Below are 24,405 nucleotides of genomic sequence, written 5' to 3' on the forward strand. Positions count from 1 at the left end.
TTTTCTACTGACCTACTACTTAGCTCTAATCACAGTTCTACGGTCTCTGACCTGCAGCTTTCCCAAAACACTCTAATTTCATGAATTCCCACAACACCCTACCTCACCAAACAGGGGACCCTTCACCATCTGATGGGGTGCCTCAGAGGAAACCCCAGGACCCCAAGCCCCTTCTCCCCCCAGCCCCCCTTCCTTAAGAGAGCCTCTCTTTGTTGTGTTTGGGAGCAGGGCTGCCCCTGCCCAGCCCCTCGCTGCTCCTTCAGCCCTGCTGGGTTTTTTCTGCTACCCTGTAGCCCCCGGACGCCCCTGTCATTCCAGCTACCACTACGACTTTCTGCTACATCTCAGATTTTGCTCATTCCTGCCATTCCAGCTTGCTAGATCCGAGGGTTCTGCTGGGGCACTGCCATTGATCGGCTGCCCCTGATTTATTAAAAATATGGATATTGATCCAATAGTACCGATATCCAACTGTGACAAAGACTCTCTAACAGTTTATAGTTAGAAAGTGTGGGCAGTGTGTGGGATAGCTCCCAAATGCACACTGTGATTTACAGGTGATTACAGAGTCCTTTTATCTATACAAGTATTGAATACCCAAAATACAAATGCATATTCATAACTTTGGTACATCCCATTCCCCACTTCGTATGGTAATTAGTTTGAAAGCTAGTTTGTTGCTCGAAATGGGTTGGTGGTCTCTTTCATGGGGAGGGGTCCCAAAATGAGGAAGTAAATGATGTCTTCCTCATTCTGACCTTTCTACTTTTTCAATGCAAATATGACAAATGAACCCTTGGTAGAATTCCCATTCCCGTCTTCAACTGCGTTCAGAACAGAGGAGGTCTACAATTGTCTTATGTTCCTAAAAGCTGTTTATCAGTTTCTATATTCTTCATTGTAAACCCAGCTAACCAAACGTTGTACTGACAAGCAATCAATTATTAGTTAACTACTAACTCTTAACTTCATCAAGGCCTACCCATTTATTCTGATTAACAATAATAAAGCTTATCTCTAACTAAAACCTCAGCCCCTCTAAAATCCCTAAATTCCTTCAAGTTTACATCTCACCCAGGGGTTTGCAAAGCAAATATTTTTCCCATCCCGTCTTGTCCCGGCCAAGCCGCCATGAACTGCGTGTGCTCCAGGCTCGCACCGCAGCGCCCCCTGCAGGCGCAGGGCATCACTGCACCTGCCTGCCCACCCAGAGCCTGCCAGCGCCCCTGCCGGCTGGGACCGGAACTGCACCCCAGGGGAAATGCTAAAGGAGCTGGAAGAGACTGTTCGTTGTTTAAATATGCTTGTTGTAAATATGTTTATACTGTTTGTTGTATAAATATGTTCTTACGTTCTCATCTTCAGTGGATAGCATGGACTTTGGGGAAGGTTTGTGTCAGAGAGCTCACCTGTAACCTCGACCTTCAGTAAGTGTAGGAAAGAGCTTAGTTAATTTTCAGTCAAGGATTTCTCATTTAGGGCACATTGCCCTTCAGGCAAAGATGAAGGTGGTATTTGGGATGTGGCAGTGCAGTGCCTCAATGTTTATCTGCTCTCGAAGGATAAATTGTCCATACTGGCAAGGGGAAGAATGGCAGCATTACGGGGCTGTGTTCCAAGTACTGGAAGTCACTTAGTTCTAACACGTTCATTCATCAGAGTTTATCACTGACATAGTCAGGATGAAGAAGAGGAATGGCCTCACTTTGGCCAGCTGCAGATTCAGCAGTGTAACCATGAAATGACAAGCTGGGATTCAAGGGCTGCAGGGCTGTGATGAGACAACATCAGCTGCCTTCCTGCTGGATAGATTGTGGTGCCTGGGGAAAGAATTCTTCATGCTTGTGTAAACATCCAAAATCTTTGCAAGTTGAACTGGCAGTTGAAGGTCAAACATCTTTCAACTCTTCCAGTCTTCCTTGCTCACAAGCACAGGCATCTTTGTTGTGCAATCAGAAATGCCCTTTAGGTTCCTGTCTTTTACATGAAAGCTTGCACTTGTGATTGATACTAAGAATGGCTGTGTAGCAAGAAGGCATTTTGTGTTGAAACGTGGGCACTCACTTTCTTCCAAAAACCTTATGCAATGGAAAATATAAGTTGAGAATGGTTATGCACAGTCTTTATTTTTAATATTCTTGTCATGGGATGAGTAGCAACAGTAACTTAGGAATTTTCTCAGACAGGCGTATGTGGCATTCACATTCTCTGAGAAAATTCCTTCATCCAGGATTTTTCTCCTGTGAAGCTGAGAGGCCAGAGAAAAGGAAAACAATTCTTACCTCATTTACTTCTCCTGTGTTTTGCTCCTATGGAATGTGTTTGGAGATTATTTACCCAAAGGAGATTGTTTGATTGGATTCTGGTGTGAGTTGTTTTGACTCTTTGGCCAATCAGGGCCAAGCTGGGTCAAGACTCTGGAAAGAGTCACAAGTTTTCATTATTTTTTTCTATCCTTCTGTAAGTATCCTTTCTGTATTCTTTAGTATAGTATAGTATTCTTTAATATAATATAGTATTATAAAATAATAAATTTGCCTTCTGAGAACATGGAGTCACATTCGTCATTTCTGCCTTCGTCAGGACATTCCTAGCAAATACAATAGGTGTATTTGGTGTTTTGGGGTTTTTTTAAACAGAATTCTATCCATCAATTCATACATTCAATAACATTTCAGGGTTAGGGGTTTTTGTTTGTTTGTTTTATTTGGTTTTTTGTTAGGTTTACTTCTCCTGCAGGTAGTTAAAGTTGGCCATGTGGTTTGCCAACAGCCCTGAAAACTGATAGCTGAGTAGACTACAGCTATCATCCCTCTGTCCAGGTCTTCTGCCAAAACAAATGGAACAGTAGTGTGTGTTTTTTAAGGAACCATTTTGACTGTGATGAAATTTTTGTGCCTGGGAACCTGTGTGAAGCTCAGGCAGGGGATAAGTGGTTGGGATGGAAGTGGATGTTCTGAGGAGCCACCAGCTTGGCCCCAGGCAGCCAGGGAACTGCTGATGGGTCGGTGTTCTGTCCCCTCCAGGGTTAGCTCTAATTTCCCTCCTACCACCATCACCTGCCTGCCAGTCTTTGCCTGTTAGCACGGGCTGCGTGTCAGGGTTCCATGGGTTACTCATCCCTGCTGTCACAGGAAGCTACAGAGAGAACAGTGTGGTACCCAGGCGTGGGAGTGCAGTCACTTACTAAAGCAAGCATTTGATGGGAATGTTTGGGTGGTTTTGTTTAATCCTATGCTTGCATTTATTTATTTATTCTCCGTGAGAAGACTTGCACTGGTTTATTTGAAAGGGACTGTACTCTGCTCTTCTCTACTTCTGCCTTCATTGAGCTAAAAGGGAGGAAAAATGTCTGTGTAGGAGGGAGTGTCACAAAATGATGGAAAGGAAAAATCTGGTTCTGCAGAGCAGTTGTCCATAGCCAGTTTGGCTTTTAACTTCCTAGATTTGATCTGTTCATACATGGATCATGCCAGCCCTGGAACCACAGCTTGTCATCTCATAGGAATACTGCTGGGAATGGACAATGTGAGGTGTCATACTTTTAATGAGACCCAGAGCCTCCTTGTTAACAAAATAAACCCAATAGCTTTAGTACTCTGTTAGCTTGAAGGATTGCTGTTTTACTGTCTGCAGTGTAGTCTTTCCTGATGAGCAATTGCATCTATATTAATGCATGTATAAGCAGTTCTGCATTTTTTTCATTTAAGCTTCATTCTGACATTCTGAAGTTTCTTACTGACCTTCAGGTTAAAAAGTAATATTAGCGTGTTTCACTATATTCAGAATCACATGGAAACTTTCTTAATTAGAGAACTTAAAGGGGAATTTGTTCCAGTTAAATATGTGAAACTTAAAACAAGGTCCTTCAATTTTAGTAGAACATATGAGTGTGCTTAAAAAAAAAAAAAAAAACAACTTTAGTAGTAATCTTTTTTCTTATTCTCCTGACTTTCTGTTGTTGTTTTCTAGTGAATTTGAATGTACCTAAAAACCACAGAATTGATAGGTAAGAGTTGTATTTTAAGAGCTTTTAGCTCTGTAGCCAAGCTGATGTACTTACCCCAGCCATTAAAAATGTTTCCTAATTGTTCAGTTTAAAATACTGAAGAACATCAAAAAACTGTATTAGGAATAGTGAATGAAGGTCATGATTAATGTAAATTATTTACTTTATGCATTATGGTATTTGATCTTTAACTCCCAGTGGCTTTGTTAGTGAGTTCTTGGTGTATAAAATATTTAAATTACCCTGTTTTTCTATTAGGTCATTGCAACTAGGTCAACAGAAAATTGAATCTTAACTACTTGATATCAAAGTTAATTTTGGTAAAACAATATTGGCTGTGTAGTAATACTGGCTTTTACTTCTTTTTCTAGAAGGTACTCAGGTGAATACATAAACAGTGTCGTAGGAAGTTTGAGCCTCCATGCTTTGAAGGAGGCTGATTTTCATTTAGTTTTAGCTGCTCCTGATTGAGTTGGTCTTACATGTGATATGTTTTTATTCCTTTTTATTATAGTTTAACCTAGGGCATAATTTCTGAATATGTTATCTTGTCAAGTCATTATCTTTGGCATGTGAATGCTCTTAATCCATTAGGAGATTACTAACTATTTATGATGAGCTCCTGTAACCACAGTTGTCTGGATCCACCCAACAGAGATTTTCTGTGTTTATGTCTTGCCCTATAATCATAAATATTCTGAGTTGAAAGGGCCCATCAGGATCACTGAGTCCAATTCCTGACCCTGCACAAAACAGCCCAAACAATCCCACCATGGGCCCAACAAAACACTTGAGCTCTCTCACCTTGGTGCTGTGACACCTGCCCTGGGGAGCCCATTCGAGTGCCCAGCCCTCCTCTGGGTGAAAAACCATTTCCCAGTGTCTAACCTAAACCTTCCCTGACACAGCTTCCTATGGCTGAAAAGGAAGCTTTTGAAATTTATTTCACAGTTCATTGAAAATGCAAGCTCCCAGGCTCATCAATGATCCATGAAATATTGGCTACCCACTGTGGGTTTTTTCTAGTTCTCTTGGATTTTATCTCTGAAATCTGGGGTTGATTTTGAATATTGAAAACACAGCATGTGTAAATCATGATGAATGTTGTACTGTTAGTGTACAAAACTGAAATAATAAATCTTTCATGTTTCTTTTCCTTCTAAATCTGAATGTTTCAGATTTTGGCGAAAAAAAAAAAAAAGTTAAACTTAATTCTAGTTACAGTGTGAACTTCCCCTCCACATGTCCTTGTGCTCACTCTGTAAATAAGAAACATTTTGTGTGTTACTTTGTTTCAGTTAGTCTGGGAAACAAGGATTTTAGAATAAATATCTAACTGAATCTTAATCTAATGTTTTTCTGTAGCCTATCCAGAACCTTTTTACTGCTTCATTTGTTCTCCTTTATTAAGTAACAATGATACCCCAAGTTAATTTGACATGTCATAAAGGAGTAATACTGAATTCCCATGCACCTTTCTTTCTTGTAAAATTCTCTGAAGTGATAGGCAGCTATAGTATTTTATATCGATTTTTCACAAATGTAACTGCCCTCAAAATGTCTCTTGTGTCAAGCTATTTCAAGGTTAACTTTTATACTCTAATAAGAATGGAAGGTGTAATTTCAAGTTAGGCTTTTATGCTGTTTTATTATGTATGAGCAATTGCTTGTGTACAGTTATTGTTATGTGGTCTGTTAAAACAGAACTAGTTTACAGAAAGTTTTTGCATGTTATGAGCTACAGCTCTGAAGTGAAATGTTCACTAACACAGCCTGCACTGTACTGTCTCCACACTGGAGAACTGGGAGGATGCCTTTCAGATCATCCCAGGTGCTTTGAGGTGCCACCTCTTCCTGTTGTCCCTCTCCCTTCTTCCAGCAATATGGCTTGTAAGGAAGGTGTCTATGGTACTGCTCATTGGCCAAAAATCCTTTTGTTCTCAACTGCGTGTAGCAAGAGAAAATCTGAAGTGTCTTAATTGTGTTTTGGCCTGTGTACCACACTAGAAGATGTGGATTGCCCAAAAATTCTTCTTAAAATTTGGATTTCAGTAGATGGTACCTTATTGTGGTACTGATGTCTCAAACTACCCTTTTTTTCCATCTGTCTCTTTGCCATAGAATTTCCTTATTCTCTATCTATCACATGACAACTAGCTGAGGGTAAAATGGGACACAATAGCACCTTTGGTGAAAACTTGCTGAAGAACTCATTGATGTGGTGATGTGGCCTTTCATTTGGCAAAGAGGGTTTTTTTTTTTAACTACTGCTAGAAGGAAAGTGTTTGTTTTGCTGAACTTGAACATCAGCTTGTTTGACTCTCTTGTCTGACACAGCAAGTTCAGATTTCTTTCTGAGCAGGAAGGGCTATGCTGCAATAAAGTACCTGAAAATCTGTTTTGGCAGCTGTCATCTGAAACTTTGGTTAGGCAACATATTTTAAAAAGACTTTTTAACCATGACAGTCCAAACAAAGTTCTTATTTAATTAATTAAATCCTACGTACAGAATCTCAGACTGGGTGAGGTTAAAAGGCACTATATGGATCTTCTGGTCCAACCTCCCAGCTCAGGCATGATTTTGCCAGAGCACATTGTACAGGGTTGTATCCAGATGGGTCTGGAATGTCTCCAGTGAGGGAGACTCCACACCCTCTCTGTGTGATCTGTTCCAGTGCCTGGTCACTGCACAGGAAAGAAGCTCTTCCTCATGCTCAGGTGGAACTTCTGTGCATCTCTTTCTTCCTGTGGCCTCTTGTCCCATTGCTGGGCCCCACTGAGCAGAGCCTGGTCCCTGCTCTGACCCCTCCCTGCAGGCACTGACAGACACTGATGGAGCCCCTTCTCAGTCATCTCCTTACGAGGCTGAACAGCCCCAGCTCCCTCAGCCTTTCTGAGGGATCTCATAAGGAAGATGCTCCAGTCCTTTCATCATCTTTATCAACTTTAATTGGTGAAGTTTTTCAGGTAGCAGTTTGACTTCAAAAGCAGTCAAGGCTTCTTGCTGTCCTGTTGGGCCAGTCTTGGCCTGAGCATGAGTTTGTTGGCAAGGTGTCTCCTCTGTGTGACTTTCAAGAGGAGCCTTGAGAGAGTAGTTCAGCTTCCTGGGCAATTAGGGCAGAGGCATGTGGGGGAAGAGGCAGCACCACCAACAGATGTTGCAGTGGAGCACATTTTGTGTCTGATTGTGGGAATTCATAGAATCAGAGGGTTTTGGGAAAGCTGCAAAAGGCAGGCCTCAGAGACAGCAGAACAGTGATTAGAGCTAAGCAGTAGCCATGAGATAGGTCAGCAGAAAAATTATGTAAAATGTAGAAAAGTAAGGACAAATAGAACAATGGTCTGTGTATTAATGCTTGTCTAGAATAACTCCCTGAGCTACAGAAAAGTTTATCTAGTCAGAGATTAAAATTTTCTAAGCCTAATAATGGAGCTCTCTGCATTGTGTTTTAAGGCTTACAAGCAGGTATTTTATTTGAAATAAGCAAGCATTGCTTTAATCAAAGGTACATGTGCTTATAGTTGGATGGAACTACTGTCAATGTGCTTTTGCTTTGTGTGATTGGGCAAAAAACTTAATAAAGTGAGTTGTAACATTAAGTTCTTGGTCTGCTGCCTGGGATGTGAGCTGCTGGCATCTTCCCATTGTCATAACCATGTAATGAGACTGATGCTGGAAAACAAAACAGCTCAAGGCACATTCCTAGCAGTCCTGTCCCATTGGTAATTTGTACATAACCTCCAGTCAGCAATATCTGTTCTCCACTTTTAGTTATTAATGCCACTAGGGGCTTACCTGCAATGCTGCATTGTTGCTGATGTCACAGGAATGGCACAGCATAATGCCAGTTTTCATCTGCGCTTTTAAAAGTTTTTGCTCCTGATTCGCTAACCTGTTACTTAAAGCTCTATGTTTCCCTGTGTTGTGTGCAACTCTCCAAATGGAACTTGGGTTCTCTTGAGCAGTGCCCACTTCAGCTAACTTTTGTTAGCCTAATGTTTTCTCTGTGTGGAAACTCATAAGATACATTTCAGCTCATATACATATTGTCAAATATGTATGTAAAAATATATAATGCACTGATCTTCCTTAATATCATTCTTGTTTTGTATTATGCATTTGGGATGGATGCTTTGGCATTACATTTTTTTCAGTGACGGTTCAACTAGACCCTTTTGACTAGGGGCAGAAATCTGCAAAGGATTTAATGATAAAAATAAGCTTTTTTAGACCTTTTAGATATATTACAAAATGTTATACTCCAGTGCTTTATCTTGATTTATTCTTATTTGGTCATCCTTTCTGTAGGCCTACAACATGATATATTTAGTATTCTTGTAGAGTTTGATGTATTCCTTACTGTTGCTCACCTTACTCTAAAATACATTTACTCTCTCCATTATTTTTTATCTCTTGATGTGATACAAGATAATTGAATTTTAAAAAAATCTTCATTCTGATACTGGGGATTAGACTATGACACTATGCAGTGTTTCTGAGCATAAAGTCCATGCAAGTAGTAAATATTATTATATGTCGCTCAATATTTGCAAGGAACATATTGTTTATATTATTCCTTAAGGTCAAGATTCAGTTCTCAACAGAACATGATCTTACCTGTTAATTCTGACATGGCTTCTGTCCATAATGACTCATTTACAACAAAGATAAAAAAATGAAACAGGTTGGAATTAATAACTTGATAGAATTTGAACATCATCTACCAGGTAACATTTTCTCTTGGTAACTACTGTTGTGTTCACTGAGTTAATTCTTACAATGTGAACTGGAGAGAAACAGTTTTATTATAAAGAGGGTGAAGTTTTTTTGTAGGTAGTAACATTTATATAAAATATATATGTGGTATTGCACATTCACAGAAATTGTTGACTTTCATTGAATGCAGAAAGTATGTTACAGGGACCTCTGTATTATTGAGTGCACTCATGGGAGGGTTAGTGACAATACAGAGCTTTTGTTTCTTAGTTATTCAGAGCAGTTCAGCCCCATCATTAGTAACAGTTATAACTTTGACATCCTGCCCTTGAAGATAGGAGAGTTGGAGTCCTGGTGAACAGAATCCAGTCCCCTTTCCTCCCTTGGTGTGTTTAATGATAGAAGCCAGAAATTGTATTTACATTGTAGAAAAAAATAGTTTCTTTTAGAAACTGGTTTTTAACACCTGGAGTGGGTCCAAAAAATTTGCATACCCAGTGAGGCAGGTAATTTCTCTAATCGAATGTACTGTCCCCCTCATTAGGCAGCCTGTCTTCTCCTCACTGACAGAATTCACTAAACAAAACTAGTACCAAAAAGAAGCCCTGAGGTGTGGTATTTTTACTTCCTTCCAGGCAGAGTATGGCTGTGAGTACAGTACAGCCAGGAGCCATTACACATTGAGCTCCACAGCGCAGTTTTTCACTGTCTTGGCTTACAAGACAGGTGTCTGCTAGGGAAGGCAGAAAAGTCTCCCTTGGAATGGAGAATATAAACCTCCTCCCTCCAAATGATTAGAATTTTGAAATTAAGGGGCTCTCAGGCAAAGATATGGGAACAGGAATAACAGTTCTTTACTAGTATGTATAATAAAGCAAACAAACAACAATAACTGTGGCATTATCAACAAACAGAACCCAAACCCAGTCCTGGCCTTTTTCAACTGTGGCATGTTCCCCTTTGTTGCAGTTCTGGTCACCCCCCACCCCATCTCTTTTCACCTGCCCCCATTTTCGAGGTATGTCTGCCCCCCTGAAAGAAACTCCCAAAAACCAAAAGAGTTTCCCCTCCCCACCCATCTCAAGTACCCAGCCATCAGTGCTTCTTAGCAACACAGTGGTAATAAGGAAAGAACAGAAAAAAACCCAACCCCAACATTTACCCAACTAGGACTGCATCCATGAAAACCATAACATTCCAACTTGGATACAAAGATGTTACAAGAGGGAGATGGTGTTGCATACCTTGCTAAAGTTAAGTTGGATGGTATCTACTGCTCTGTTCTTAACTCACCAATTTTGCTGTTTCATCCTAGAAGGCAAGTTAGGTTGATCATGCACAGTTTACCATTATTAGATCTGTTTTGGCTGTTGCTAATCATCATCATTATCCCCATGTGCCCAGAAATGGCTTTCAGTAGAACTTGGTTAAGGATTTTCCCAGGAACTGAAGTGAGGCAGCCTGTAATTCCCCAATGCGTCTTTCTTGCAATGTGGTTGCAGCTTCTGCATTTTCCACACATCAGGAAAAGCTCCCTCAGATTCTGTGTCTTAGAATATGTAAATCAGTCAGGTTTGGCTTTAAACCTTGTATTTTAATCTGGTTTATTAATCAGAGAACTTAAAACTGCTAACCATGAAAGTGTTTTTTGGAAAACTGGTAGCTATAGACAAGTTTCAAGTTGTCTATTGCTCTAATACTTAAAACCTGGCTTACTAACCATTCAGAATTTAACATGAAGAAATGGCAGTGTTTATTAGTTGTCTGTTGCTAGTAATTCATATTTTATTTCTAAAAAGTGTTGCTGGCTGAATGCTGATTGTGATATTGCATTTAGTCTGCATGGTTACTGCTTTTATCTTCCTGGGGTTACATGTGCCAATAGGCTCTTCTCTTTCTCCCAAGCTGTCCCATCCTGGCTGAGCTGCCAGACCACACTGTCATTCTTTCTAAGAGATAGGTAAAGGCTTTACTTTGTATAGAGCAAAGTATTGTTTTGTCAGGTAATTGTCAGTTAGATAGCTTGTAAACTTTGCAAAGCCTCAGAGTAGTTTTTTGTTTTCCCATGTCACTGCTAAATGGCATAGTCCTTCTCTCATGAGTGGTAACAGTTTCAGTGAAAGTTTGGTCAGGACTCAGCAATGTTACAGGAAGTGATTGCTTAGGGTGATAATAATCAACAAAGTATTTCTACAAAGTTGATCTTCAGCTGCTGCTTATGGAGTTATTTATTTCAAATGCTCCTTCTAAGGTTACTTGTTCACTCATTATAGCCTTTGCACAAGATAGTATTGCAGAAACATTAACTGCCTGAACTGGATTTTGTAGTAATTTCTGTTCTTTGTCAGAAGAGAAAGAAGGAGAGGAACAATTGGATTAACTTACTACTGAAGTAGAAGGAATCAAAAATTTTATTTAAAAATGAGCCATATCAAGGTGTTTGGGAAGGGGGAGCTGGGGAATAGAATTGAAATCTTGCTGAAGTAAACATGTCCTTGTTTAAAAGGTGTTATATTCCTCATTGAAGTGTTATCATTTGAAATGCCTTTCGATGATCAAACCTTCAATGTCTGAAGTATTTTCATTCTTTCCACCTATCTGTGGTCATTATTTCCACTAGACATCAATGACAAGCAGGCCCTTCTCTAGCTGTACTCCTAATACCAGATGCTCTACTCTAATTACCAAGAATTGTCCATGAGAAACATCTCATCATTTAATAATGCACAGCAGGATTACTGGTCCCGGTTGTACTGAATAATTCCTAAGCATTTAATCTTTATGCCATCTTTCCATTTGATTGGTGTCTTTAGCAAGTCACTGGTATGAATATGTAAGGTATTAAAGAATTCATTAATCCAAATTGCTTCTCACTGGTTGGTGTTGCTGTTTCAGAGCCCATTTGCCAAGTACATCTTACATAGTGAAGTGCATTAAGTATCCCTTCAGCCAGAGGGAGGGCACGAAATTTTAAACTGGTTGGAGATTTGCATTTGCAGGTCTTGCTGCAAAACATGTGTGCTGCCTGCTGTGAGAGGGGGAGCAGGAACACTGACAGCTGGTGTGCAGCTCATTGTGCAGCTTAGCAGTAACAGAAAGTGATGTCAGTAGCTGGGGTGCTAAAATTAGTGCATTTGGTACCATTTGTGAAGCCTGATATGTTCTGAAATTCAGGCACAATTTCATCTTTTGAAAACCTGAAGACAGTTGGGGGGAGGGGAAACATTCACAAATACAAGATTCCCAAAGTTTTGGAATGTATCTGCTCTTTAGAAATACCACTAAGTTTTTTTTAGTGTTTATATTTAAATATAAGGAAGAGCACTAATATGGGTCATGCAATATCAGTCATCTTTATTAAATCGTGGTATACAGTTTTGTTAATTTCCTTAAAGGTTCTTAGAAATGCCTTTTGTCTTTTTAAAAGCTGCTGTCTTTCATATGTGGAAGTTCAGTCTTGACATTTGTGGAAACTGACTTCATTAAAAATTCACTGAGTATGGAGAAGTGTGCCTTGAATAATCCGATTCCTTTCCTACTATAGAGTTAGCATGTGCAAGTAGGCTCTTCTATTTTCCCCTAACTTGAGTCATGCCATGCTCATCTATTTATTGTCCTGCCTGACAGTGGGTACAGGAGCTCATCAGTCATGAAAAAAGGTGTAATTGGAATAAAACTAAAGCACATGAGTACAAGGAATAAAGGGAATCTCAGTAAAGTTGGATGACTACAACATAAGAGGCAATTAATATTTTGAGATGCAAAATAGATCAGAAAAAAATCCAAGCGTACTTTATATAAAAGAAGAGCCTGAAAGTGATGAAGAGAATGCATTTATGCAAAATATTTTTTTATTTTATACACCACCTGAGGTTTTCTTAGTATCCGTGGGTTTTTTTAATTAGCAGTATCTCAATGATGCTAGCATAAAGACTTTCAGTGGTGTATAGTAAGGAGGGGCTTGACAGCTGGGCTGCAAGCAAAGCTGAGTTACTAGAAGAAATAAGAGTTGGTGATTTTCAAGTGTATCCATAGCAAGGAAGAAGACAAGGCCATCAGCATGGAGACAGATTAGAAAAGATACATGAACATTTTTGTAAGCTAGACTAGGTGCCTAAGTAGATGTGTATATGTGCCTTACTAAATTTCTGTAAAACTATTGCCAATTATATTGATGCTAATTGCTTTGCACCAATGAATATAATGAGTTATTGTGATGTAGTTAATGACTTAAGCTCATGCTTTGTTAAGAGTATATAAGCTGGAGAACATGCAGAATAAAAACTTTTTTCTTCTTGGACCCTGATCACGCCTGTATGTCACATCTGACCTAACAGTGACATTTTAGATGTCATTTTTCTGTCCTGAGGATGAAGTAGGTCCTTTCTTGAGGTAATTGCTGGTCCTTTACTAATACTACATGCAGCACCCATATGTATGACATTCCTGTTTTCTCTTCTTGAGCCTTCCTGGGTTAGTGAGTCCAGATAGTGCTTTTGGCCTCTGATGTGGGGGTACTTGGGAAATGTGCTTCTTTAGAAGAAAACCTGTGTTGGGGGCTTGGTTTCTTCCTTTTTTATTTACAGAATTTTTTCCTTTAAGTTGCTAGGAGACTAACTACTGGGTGCTTATGGGTACTTAAAAAAGGTGACCAAGGTGGGGAGAGCAGTGTAGCATCTGGCTACACTTCTTTTTCTCTGGGAGTTTCTCTCTGAGGAGGAAGATACCATTAGATTTGGGGGCAGCTAAAGGATGAGGTCCTGGGGGCAGCTGCTCTCGACATTGGAAGGAGGATGATCAAGCTGTTGCTTACTGCAGGGAGAATTCACTGTCACTGCCAGCATCCAGTCCTGTACTGCTTCTTCCTTTCTGTGGGTGAGCCTTTGCTCATAAGAGCAGCCATTGGGCTGGGATTTATTACCTCACTAATTGGTCTGTTTTAAAGCATTGTCAGAAAAAGGAGAGTAAGACTAGAAAAATCTTACCTTGCTGAAAGGAGCATGCCCAGATATCTGGAGTCTTCTGCACCATTTTGGATGTAGGAAGACCTCAAGATATGATGTGTGGTTCAGAAATTGTTTGGTTCTTTTCCCTTTTGTTTCCTGTTTTTTGCAGTCTTGCACCCTGCATGTCTCCCTAAGTACTGACAGAGACGTGTGCATTTCATTTTGGAAGAAAAAGAGTTCTGCCTGTTTTGGAGGAGGAGAAATATTTATGAACATTTCAGGTTTTGTTTTTCATAACAATTTTCAGAGACATGGAGGTCAGGATACTCTTATCTCTTTGTCTCTTGCACTTCCTTTTCCAGGCTGAGGTGGTCAGTGTTTTAAGGAACATTTGTGTTTCTTTAACTGCACCTTGCTGTACAAAGCTATACAGAGACAGGATGTTTTGCAAACAGAATGGCAGTGACACGTAACAGCAGGGATAGAACTGCATCTCTTAGGCAGTACTGTGTAAGCAGCCTCTGAGGGCACATGGTTTGTTTCAAGTAAAAGTGCTGTTATCTTTGAAGCTACCACTGTCCTATATTCCTCCTGGATTTTTTTTTTCCTGCTGAGTTGTGGCCAGAATTCTGCCCAAGGTTCTTGGCAAAATCATAGTAAATCTTCACAAAATAGTCTCATTAAGCCTTTAATGTTTCAGATCTGTTCCTTAGAGTTTTCTGGTACAGTTCTTTTTTCAGGCTTATTCCTTTGTGTAAATTTTACTGACTTTTCTGAACATCAAATAATTTCCAGTAGATATTTGGTTATTCTGCCCTCCCATTTGAGTAGCCCAGTTAATTCCCTCTTACTCTGGATCAAACAGTCTTTTCTAACTTGGCTTTCAGCACCTTCCAACTTCTTATGGCTGCCTTTATTTATAGCACTGCAGTAAACCTGTTTTAGCCAGACATGCTGCTGTCAGTTTAGGGTGGGACCTGGAATCTCAAAAAACCAACCTCCCTACTTGAAAACACACGAAAATTTGCCACCTATTACTCTGCAGCAAGCACTGACTCACAGCATCCTTCACGTTATAATCTTTTTTACCGCTGTAAGCAGCAATGCTTCAGTCACCAATGTGTTTAGCAGCCTTCCAGAGCAGCTGAGCATGTTCTCTTACAGATTTGTCAGGCAGAATTACTGCCAGAATGGAGTGGAAAGGAAAAAGTGGACTAAAGAGTCTGCTGGGGCTGTAGAAAGAGAGGGGAATAAGCATTAAGTGATTAAGTGCAGTGTGGGAGGAGAATTTACTTGGGCAGAATCACATAAAAGCTCTGTGACTGAGGCAGGATGGAGTCAGGCTATCCAGACTTCATTACTCCTGCTGTTTTTTAACTCAAGAATTCCAATAAATTAGGCAGGATTATGTAATTGTGAGGGAAGGGGTTGTGCTTGCAACAAATTCTCATTTGTAGGCCAAGCATTGCAGATATAACGTGTGCCAACGAATTAGAAGGGAGAACAACTCAGTCCAGAAATTTGTCATCTTCCCAAGGTGAATTCTGCAGCCTGTTTCTTGGTAAATTGTGTTTGAGAGGCAAACTCTTGATTTGTGGTGCAGGGCAAGCAAGTTTGCTAGCATGAGCGGTGGGTGCCTAGAGGAAGAAAACTGAAGGGAAAATCCCTCAGGAAACCTTTTTTGAGGTGACCTTTGCTGCTGATCACACTGATAACTTCTGGGATGGTGTTTTTTACTTTGTAGGCCTAGAAGGAAGGTGGGACAGGAGCAGGAATCCATGTGGCATGATGCTGTGGTAATGGGCTTTATCACAGCTCTTTGATGTTGCATTACTGAGCAAAAAAAGGGACAGAAAAGGAATCTTACTGAACTCACAGCAAAATTTTTCCTCGAAGATTTGGGAAACAAGTAAAAAACATGAGAGAAGTAAATGAACTTAAAGTTGTAATAAACTGTTGAGGTGCTGTGGACTTTTGAAGAATGTTTATTTGCTTTGTTTCTAAAGATGCCAGTGTGTGGTGATGTGCATTTGAATCTTCTTGCATGTAAACACATTTATCTGCTTGTGGCATAATGCATCAAATCTGATCTTGTGCTCTGTCTGGGAAGTAAGACAATTATATCAGATAATTCAGTCAGGCAACAAAATAGCAAAGTAAGCTGAAATTCTATTTATGTCTCTGATGGAAGAACTATAGAGGAAGGAGGAAGAAGGTTTGAGAAATAACCTTTTTAATGTATGGTACCCTATGGAAATGAAGACATAGTATGCCCCACAAATTAATTATAGTTAATTGTTTTAGTCCAGTCAAGTGTACTTTGATGGATTGTACCTAAAGGATTTTAGCCCTTTGACTCTAGAGTTCTATGTGAGGTATTTGGAGCTGCCAGAAATCACAGTAGATCATGTGATACATCAACACTGAAGCTCCTTGTGGTGCACATGTAGATATTTAGATGTCAGTGAGTCCATTCCAGAAGGGTTCTCTTTACCTTGATGTTGTGTCCTAAGCATGTTGCGTGCCATCTGTGTTTGTGGAAAGTACCTTAAATGTCATGATTTCATAGCACCATTGCAAGAGCATCAAGATGATACCAAATAGTACAACTAGAATTATCAGTCAGTTCTTAATCTAATAGGAGGGCTTTACTAGTCCCAAATAATTGCCTTTTGTAGCCTAGAACAGTGGAGGTTTTTTGCTTGAGAGTCATTGTATCAGAGTGTATTTTTTGCTATGTGTGATGGGTTGGTACCATGCCTGCTAAGGAACAGAACAATAGCAGTCCTCTCCCCTCCACCCTCCAACTATAAGTTATGGAAAAAAAATTCTTGTACTTTAAGGATGAAGGCTAAATATTGAGATCAGTGTTGGTTTTGTGTCACTGTGCACTCAATACTGAAAGATGCAGGACACGCTTTTATGGTGCAAAGAAGAAAAATATTGATCCTGATTTATTTCACACGTGTCTATTTATAAGGTTTTTAAAGAACATGCCCTGTCTATCCCCAACTAGTCAGTAACAAATTGTTACCCTGTATTAATTGTTCACTCAATTGTTCACAGTGTTTATGTGCAAAAAAAGTTGTTTGTGAGAGATAGTTTTTATTTTCTATCTAACAGTGTAGAAGCAGTTTATACAGGTTGCTAGTGTTTATCACAGTCCTAGAGTTCTTTCTCAGGGAAAGCAGGTTGTTTTCCACGGTCTTAAAGTTTTTCTCAAGGAGAAGAAGTTGTTTTTCACTGCTGCAGAACTCTCTTCTCACAAAGAGCTTTCTCATGGCTTCTGTCAGCTCAAGTCAGGATTCAGTTTGTAGGCCTTTGGCCTTGCTGTTTCACCAGCACAGTTTTGGCCAAGCCTCTGGAAGACAGAAGAGCTGAAGAAGAGTTGCAGATATTCCCACTCTGTGCACCAGAGGTGGATGTGCAGGTCATGCTGTCACTTCTGCTCCTGCCCTTCAAATTCAGGTCTGCATTGCTGTGGGTCTCTAACTGAAATTCATGTTACAGGCAACAGATAAAATGAGGGAGTGGGAACAGTTTTGCTACAGAGCTGGTTTTGGAGGCAGCGTTATGGGCAGGAGTTAAGCCTCTTCTTGTCAGAAAAATAGAGATGTTTCAGGCTGCTGGGGCACAGACACACTTTATCAGCACTACCTTGCATTCATGTTGGCTGATGGATGGGTTTATGGAGAGGCCTGTAACTTCCATTTAAAATTAAATTTCAAATTGAAGAACTCTACAAATCCCTTGTTTACTATAGGGTGTTTAGATCCTTCAAACTAGAATGAAGACCTTTAACTATATGGCTTAACATGTGTCATGCCCAAGTTCAGAGGACAGCCATGCCAGGGACTGGGCACAGCAGAAAACTCCTTCAAATCACATTTTCACTGGCACAGCCTCTTCTCTTCATCTGTAGGTACCAAGTATAATACAGGGAAGAGCACTATGGCTGGTTCATTTTATTGTTAGGTAATTGTGCTTACTAAACCATTTTGCTGAAAAATTTTAAAAGTATCTAGGTGCTTTGCATCTTCTCTTCTTTTCTGGACTTCTGAAGAAAAGAAAAAACATTTTCAAGAAAGCATTGTTTCCTTGAACTTCAGGCCAGTGCATTTGGCTTGCTCTCTCACGCAGATTGCAGCTTACTTTTAATTACCAATGTTATAAATGAGAAAACATAAAGATTTAGGTAAACATGACATTTAATAAAAATTCCTAAAGCTATGTGTCGATTTAAATAGATGTAATACTGTATGCATAACATAGTACATACTGAAGAAATGTGGCTGTGTGAGCACAAGAGGTGACAGAGGTGTTGGAGCTGGGGAGCAGGGCAGAGCAAAGCCCCAGCCAGGACAGCAGCACAGGAAAGGGGTTGTTCTGTTCCTTGGTTGGCATCTTGCTGAGTGTGGGATGGTTCTGAATAATCTATACAAAGTCACAGGGAAGTGACACATTTCTCTGAATGCTCCCAAATATGTACTGTGCAGGCACTTGAGCTTGTAAATATGTTTTAGCAAGGCCTTTGTTCTCATTGGTGACATGAAAATGAAGCCTTGAGCCCCAGACCCTCAGCATGTGCACTGCCTCTTCATACAAAATTTAACACAGGCTTTGTTTGAAAGTACTTCTCTGAACATGATTACTTTTTGGTTTGGAGCCCAGCCATCTGCTAGAAGGTGTTTGGTTTTATAATGGATTTTCTTTTATTACCTTTATCATCTTATCTTTGCTTTTTTTTCTCTTCAATGTTGGTGGGATATTCACATTTCATCTAGTTTATGGAGTGGCTGGAAAGTGTGCTGATCAGGACCATATCTCACACAGTGCTTTTATTTTGTACTACTTTGCTTTGATACCTTCCATTGCACAGATAGGGCAATCATCTTGTTAGGAGCATGCAGACTTACTGAGCCTTTTTCTTCCTAGAGAAGATGTTGGAGGTTAGGATTTTTTCCTTTTTTTTCGCTCGGAAATTTTCTCCCATTTGTTGCCTAAGAGGTTGCAGCAATGAGTACTTAAGAGAAAAAAAGATGCGGCCACAGGGGAGAAGGTGCAGTTGGTTGCAGTCTCTTAGCTGAGGAGTGAGCTTGGTAGCTGGGGGACTTTCCCTTGGGAAAGTGCAGAGATACCAGGAGATTTTGGTCAGGGGTTCGGCTCAGTCCCCTCTCCCTGTTTGGGTCTCTGGATCGGAGTGCAGCTTGTTGTGACAAGCTCCACTTTTGGTGACAGACTGCTGCTGCCCAGGGCATTCACTGCCACTGCAGAGTTCTTGTCCTTCACTGCTTCTTCTGGGTGAGCCTTTGCTTGCAGGAGCAGCGGCTGAACTGGGACCTTTTCAGCACGTGGCCTCACGGGGAACAGGACCCTGACTCCCTCCCCCTCTCTGGAGGAAGCATCTCCCAGCTGCTTGCAGAAGCCTGTCTGCCATTGCCCAGCTCTGCTGTTCCTGCTGCTGCTTTGGGCTTTTTGCTGCACTTTAACTCCATGTCCTCCATGTCCTCCCAGAGCCCCGAGGCTCCTGTCACAACTTTGGAGTCCTTGCTACACTTTGTTTTGCCATCCTGGGTGCGCTCCCCTCTGCTGTTCCAGCCTGCTGCTCTGAGGTTCTGCTATAGCCCATTTGTCACCTGGAGTAGCCAGGAGACTGGCTGGTGCCTGAGAGTTTGTGAAGGAAGGCCCTTTTCCTTGGAAAGGAAGGCCCTTTTCCTTGGAAAGGAAGGCCCTTTTCCTTGGAAAGGAAGCCCCTTTCTCTGGAAAGGAAGGCCCTTTTCCTTGGAAAGGAAGCCCCTTTCTCTGGAAAGGAAGGCCCTTTCCTTGCCCTCCCTCTGCTGGAGCTTACATTGCCATGCGCAGAGGCGGCCGAGTGCGCCCCACAGCGCCCCCTGCAGGCCCAGGGGAATCATCGCACCTGCCCTGCCTGGCCGGGAGCCAGCAGCGCCCCTGCTGGCCGTGACCAGAACTGCACCCAAGGGGAAGGGCTCGACAGCTGAGTGAAGGGATTTTATTGTTTATTGTTTTATTGTTTATTGGGTTTCTGGGTTTGTTTCTTGTTCCTGCCATTGCTGCTGTTTGTTTGTCTTGTTATACTTATATACACTAGTAACAAACTGTTATTCCTTTTCCCGTATCTTTGCCTGATAGCCCTGTAATTTCAAAGTTATAATAATTTGGAGGGAAGGGGTTCATATTTTCCATCCCAGGAAGGTTCCTGCCTTTCTTGGCAGACACCCGTCTTTTAAACCAAGACAGAGGATTTTAAAGGTTGTGTGAATGGTAGCCTTTACTATAATTCCAATTCTTTTGTTAGAGATTGATTCTTAATGATATTCTTAGTATTTGCTGTGTTGAAAAATGAAATTTCTGGACCAGAACTTCTGGTCTTAAAGCAAAAAAATCCGTTGTTGTTCCAAGAGAATTTTTCAGATTACACAAAGTCCTTGACTGAAATTAAGTTACTTAATATTAAAATGTAGCATTATAACATCCAGCAAAACTGTTTTTGAACAGTGTGAGCTGGTAACCTGTTGTGACATACCAGGATGGGGCAATAAAAGAAGTCTGCTACATACACAGTGGACAACTGGACATCAGGAGGGGGGTTACTGGCGTTATGGGGGCAAAGATGATATTTCTAAAATTAAATTCAAATGTGACTTACTATGTTGACACAATACATGTTGTGGTGATGTGTAGTTAAAAATGGAAAGTTAAGCAAGAAGCAATTTGCAGGATGTTGAGCAGAATGTTGGCAGCCTTCAGCTAAATGAATGATGGGCACATGATGGTGAGTTTTAATGTGGTCACACAACCTCTACTCAGAATTCCCCTTTAGAGCTATTTTCTCCAGATGGCCAGATACCCGTTAGCCAGCAGGGTCTGGTTTTAACCAGCCCTTCCCTGCAAAAGTGGGTGAGGAGCTACTGGAACAGAAGTAGCTGTAACACTGGTGTGTTGGATAACCTGAGAGGATGTATGGATTTATAAATTCATCAAGAGAAAAACGGTGCCATCATGGTTTATTATTAGAGTACCTCTGCACAGGACATACTTCTAGCTGTAATCAAAATACTGGAGATGCTGAATAAGGCAGAAAAGCACTGTGAAATAGTGATAAATATAAGGCAGACAGAGGTAGTGTTGTTGGTGGTAATGATACCAATGCTTTGTGGTTGGTACAAATTTTGCAAGCCCTCCATCCATGGTCTGGTCAGGGTTTACTCTGACTTGCTGGGAGATCAGGGGCAAGGTGCTGGTAAGGACAAGGGGACAGCTTGGGGCCAGGGAGGCTTTTAAGGCAGTGCTGCCACCTAGGGAAGTGCTGATCCTGCTTAAGCAAAACACAGGCAGGGTGTTGAGGACCAGCCCAATATGATGCAAAGTCAGTATATTGCTGTGTTGGAATTAAAAATAATATTGGAGTTGAATTTGGCAATCCCATCAGTAGAAATTATAACCAGCACTGCTCTGGGTTGCTCCATCAGTCAAAGAAATGTAGTAATGCATAGCTCTCTCTGTCATGGTATGCACTGGCAAAGAAAAGTAGTATTTCAGTTTTTCCTTATTTTTAGAGCATCTCTTTGGATGCTCTCCCTTCATGTGTGCTTGTTTTCCCAGAGTAATCTGTGGGTTACTCACTCAAAAAAGCAAAGAATCCTAGAAATCTTATGACTCAGCATAATTGAAAGTTAAAGAAGTACAGGAACAATACAGGCAGAAGCTTGCCTGCAAGCCTAAAGTGCTAGAAGTGCTTCTTTCTGATTGATTTGTGTTTCTGTTAGATTACTCTAAGCAAATTAAACAATCCAGTTGTCAAATAACTTCAGTTGAGTTTGTCACACTGCTACTTGAACATAAATTTATTTTAAAAGGAAACAAAAAAAATAGAACAGAAGTTTAAAGCTTTGCATTTAAACTTTGGTAGTAATTATTGTGAAAGGAATGAAAAAGGTTTCTAGAACATTAGCTCTGTGTATGTCTAAATAATGGATAAAGTTAAATTTAATTTTAATAAAAATAGAATTGAAGGCAATAGAAATCACATGTGAAGTTGCAAGTGATTGCTATTGCCTAGATTTTTGCACACCTAATTTGCTATAATTCTGTATATTGAAGGAGTATTACCATGAGCAGCCATCCTTCTCCCCAGGTCCTCTGTTCCTTCCAAAAGACAGAGGAGGTCTTGTTCCAATAAATGCTGTGAAATTCAGCCATTGTTTGCAACATGGAGCCTCATCTGAAATGAGAATTTGGGTTGCTGTGAAGATGCTGTTGCCTTATTTTCAAGCGATGTGATTCTATAAAGCAATGCACATTTTCTGTGTGCTAATCAGATCTAACACAGTATCTTCACTGACATCTGAACATCTGCTATTTCTGTAGTGTATTGTTATGAGTTGGTTGATATAATTAGATGCTCAAAAATTAATGTGCTTTATTTTAAATTATTGCATACTCATGCATACTTTTAATGACACTGAAGCCCAAACTGCCTTACCCAGAACTTTGGACATACAGCTTTCTGTGGTGGTGTTCACAGGGGTCCCAGGAAGAGGGAAGAGACGAGAATGTTGACTCCATGTTTCAGAAGGCTGATTTATTATTTTATGACATATATTATATTAAAACTATACTAAAAGAATAGAAGAAAGGATTTCATCAGAAGGTTAGCTAGGAATAGAACAAGAATGATAACAAAATCCTGTGACTGACCCAGACAGTCCGAGCTCACTGTGATTGGCCATTAATTAGAAACAACCACATGAGACCAATCACAGATCCACCTGTTGCATTCCACAGCAGCAGATTATCATTGTTTGTATTTTGTTCCTGAGGCCTCTCAGCTTCTCAGGAGGAAAAATCCTAAGGAAAGGATTTTTCATAAAACATGTCTGTGACAGCTTTCCATCTTCCATTTGGTGGATGTAACTCAGTGGTACATCCAATTGTGTTACTTTTCACCAAATCATAGGTTGGGTCAGTTTAGAATGGACCACAGTGGGCCATCTGGTTCAACATCCCTGCTCAAGCAGAATCATCCCAGAGCGGATGGCACAGGATTGCATCCATGTGGTTATGGAATACCTCTAGTGAGGGAGACTGCACACCCTCTCTATGTGATCTGTTCCAGTGCCTGGTCAGTGCCTGGGAAAGAAGCTCTTCCTCATGTTCAGACAGAACTTCCTGTGCATCCGTTTCATCCTGTGGCCTCTTGTCCCATTGCTGGGCAGCACTGAGCAGAGCCTGGTCCCTGCTCTGACCCCTCCCTGCAGGCACTGACAGACACTGATGGAGTTCCCGCTCACTCGTCTCTTCCCAAGGCTGAACAGCCCCAGCTCCCTCAGCCTTTCCTCATAAGAGAGAAGCTCCATCCCTTCCTCATCTCTGCAACCTCCACAGGACCCACTGCAGGAGCTCCCTGTCTCTCATGTCTTGAGTAGCCCAAAACTGGACGCAGCGCTCCAGATGTGCCTCAGCAGGGCTGAGTAGAGGAGCAGGATCAGCTCCTTTCACCTGCTGGCAATGTTCTTCCCAATGCATCCCAGGGTCACACTGGCCTCCTTGGTCCCCAGGGCACTGCTGGCGCAGGGACAGCTTGTTGCCCCCCAGGACTCCAGGTGCTTCTCTGCAGAGCTGCTCTTCAGCAGGTTGGCCCCCAGCCTGTGATGGTGGCCAGGGTTATTCCTCCCCAGTTGCAGGACACTGCAGTTCTGCATGAAATCTTCATACTCCTGAGTCTTCAGCAAAGCCTCTGTGTGCTTGTCCACTGCTCAGGCACTTGACTAAATTAAAGCATTAATAGTTGCCAATTACTTATGTCCTGAGAAAGTTCAGGTATCTGCCAGGCTGGTCTGCAAAAAGCTGAAAATTTATGTGACTTTCACTGCAGGATTGGTGTGTGACAACACTGGGAACTGAGACTTTGTTAAATGAAAATGCAAATTTTGTATTTAGGGTTACCAGAAAGTGTACTAACTCATTTTTGCAAGGTAATTTTGGACACCTCTGGAAAATGCTTCTGTTAATTTGCAAGCATTAGGGTGTGCTAGGGAAGCATAAAAATAACTTTTTTTCCCCCTAGTTAACTAAGTTACAGAAACTAGTTAATATTTCCTATTTAAGGGCTTCAGATCAAAGGCACTGAAATACAGTGAGGAATTTAGTGTGATATACACATCTTGGTGTGGTATATAGCTAAGGTTTGTTTGTTGAATTCTGCCTTTTTCCTATGCATTGGTTGTTGGTTATTTTTAAAACTGACTTTTTAATTGCAAGCCTTAAGGGCCACTTCATCAGCTTCCTGAGATGACTCTACTCAACAGTAAGCTTGTAGGCATTTAATTTTGATCAGTTAACCTATTAATGCATTCTAATAGCCATTGGACCATCTTGATTCTTTCAGGTAACAAACTGTAGTTTTTTATAGGCTACAGACAAGTGGGCTTTAGGGAGCTGATCTATACCAGCTCAGTCATGTGCTTTCACAATTCAGTATATGTTCAGTATATACACTTCTCTGAAGTACTATGTAATTTTCCCTTTAAAAAATATCTTTGAGAAGGTTTGGGGTTATTAGTTTGCAACATCAGAATTGTACAGAATTACAATGAGTTTAGTCTAATAAATCATGTTACTTAGCACCTGAGTTTCTGAGTACTGATGCTGTGAGCTGTGTTCATTTTGTAAGCTTTGTAAATTTCTGTTCTTCTGTTAAAGATGGCACAATC

General features: G+C 40.8%; 1 protein-coding gene across 4 annotated transcripts in view; it reads left to right on the forward strand.

The window, feature by feature from the left end:
• Window positions 1-24,405, forward strand: part of APP (amyloid beta precursor protein) — a 193,468-nt gene that overhangs the window by 79,217 nt on the left and 89,846 nt on the right. The gene's annotated exons all lie outside the window — the stretch shown is intronic.

Source organism: Melospiza melodia, chromosome 2, assembly GCF_035770615.1.
Source record: "Melospiza melodia melodia isolate bMelMel2 chromosome 2, bMelMel2.pri, whole genome shotgun sequence".
NCBI lineage: Eukaryota > Metazoa > Chordata > Aves > Passeriformes > Passerellidae > Melospiza > Melospiza melodia.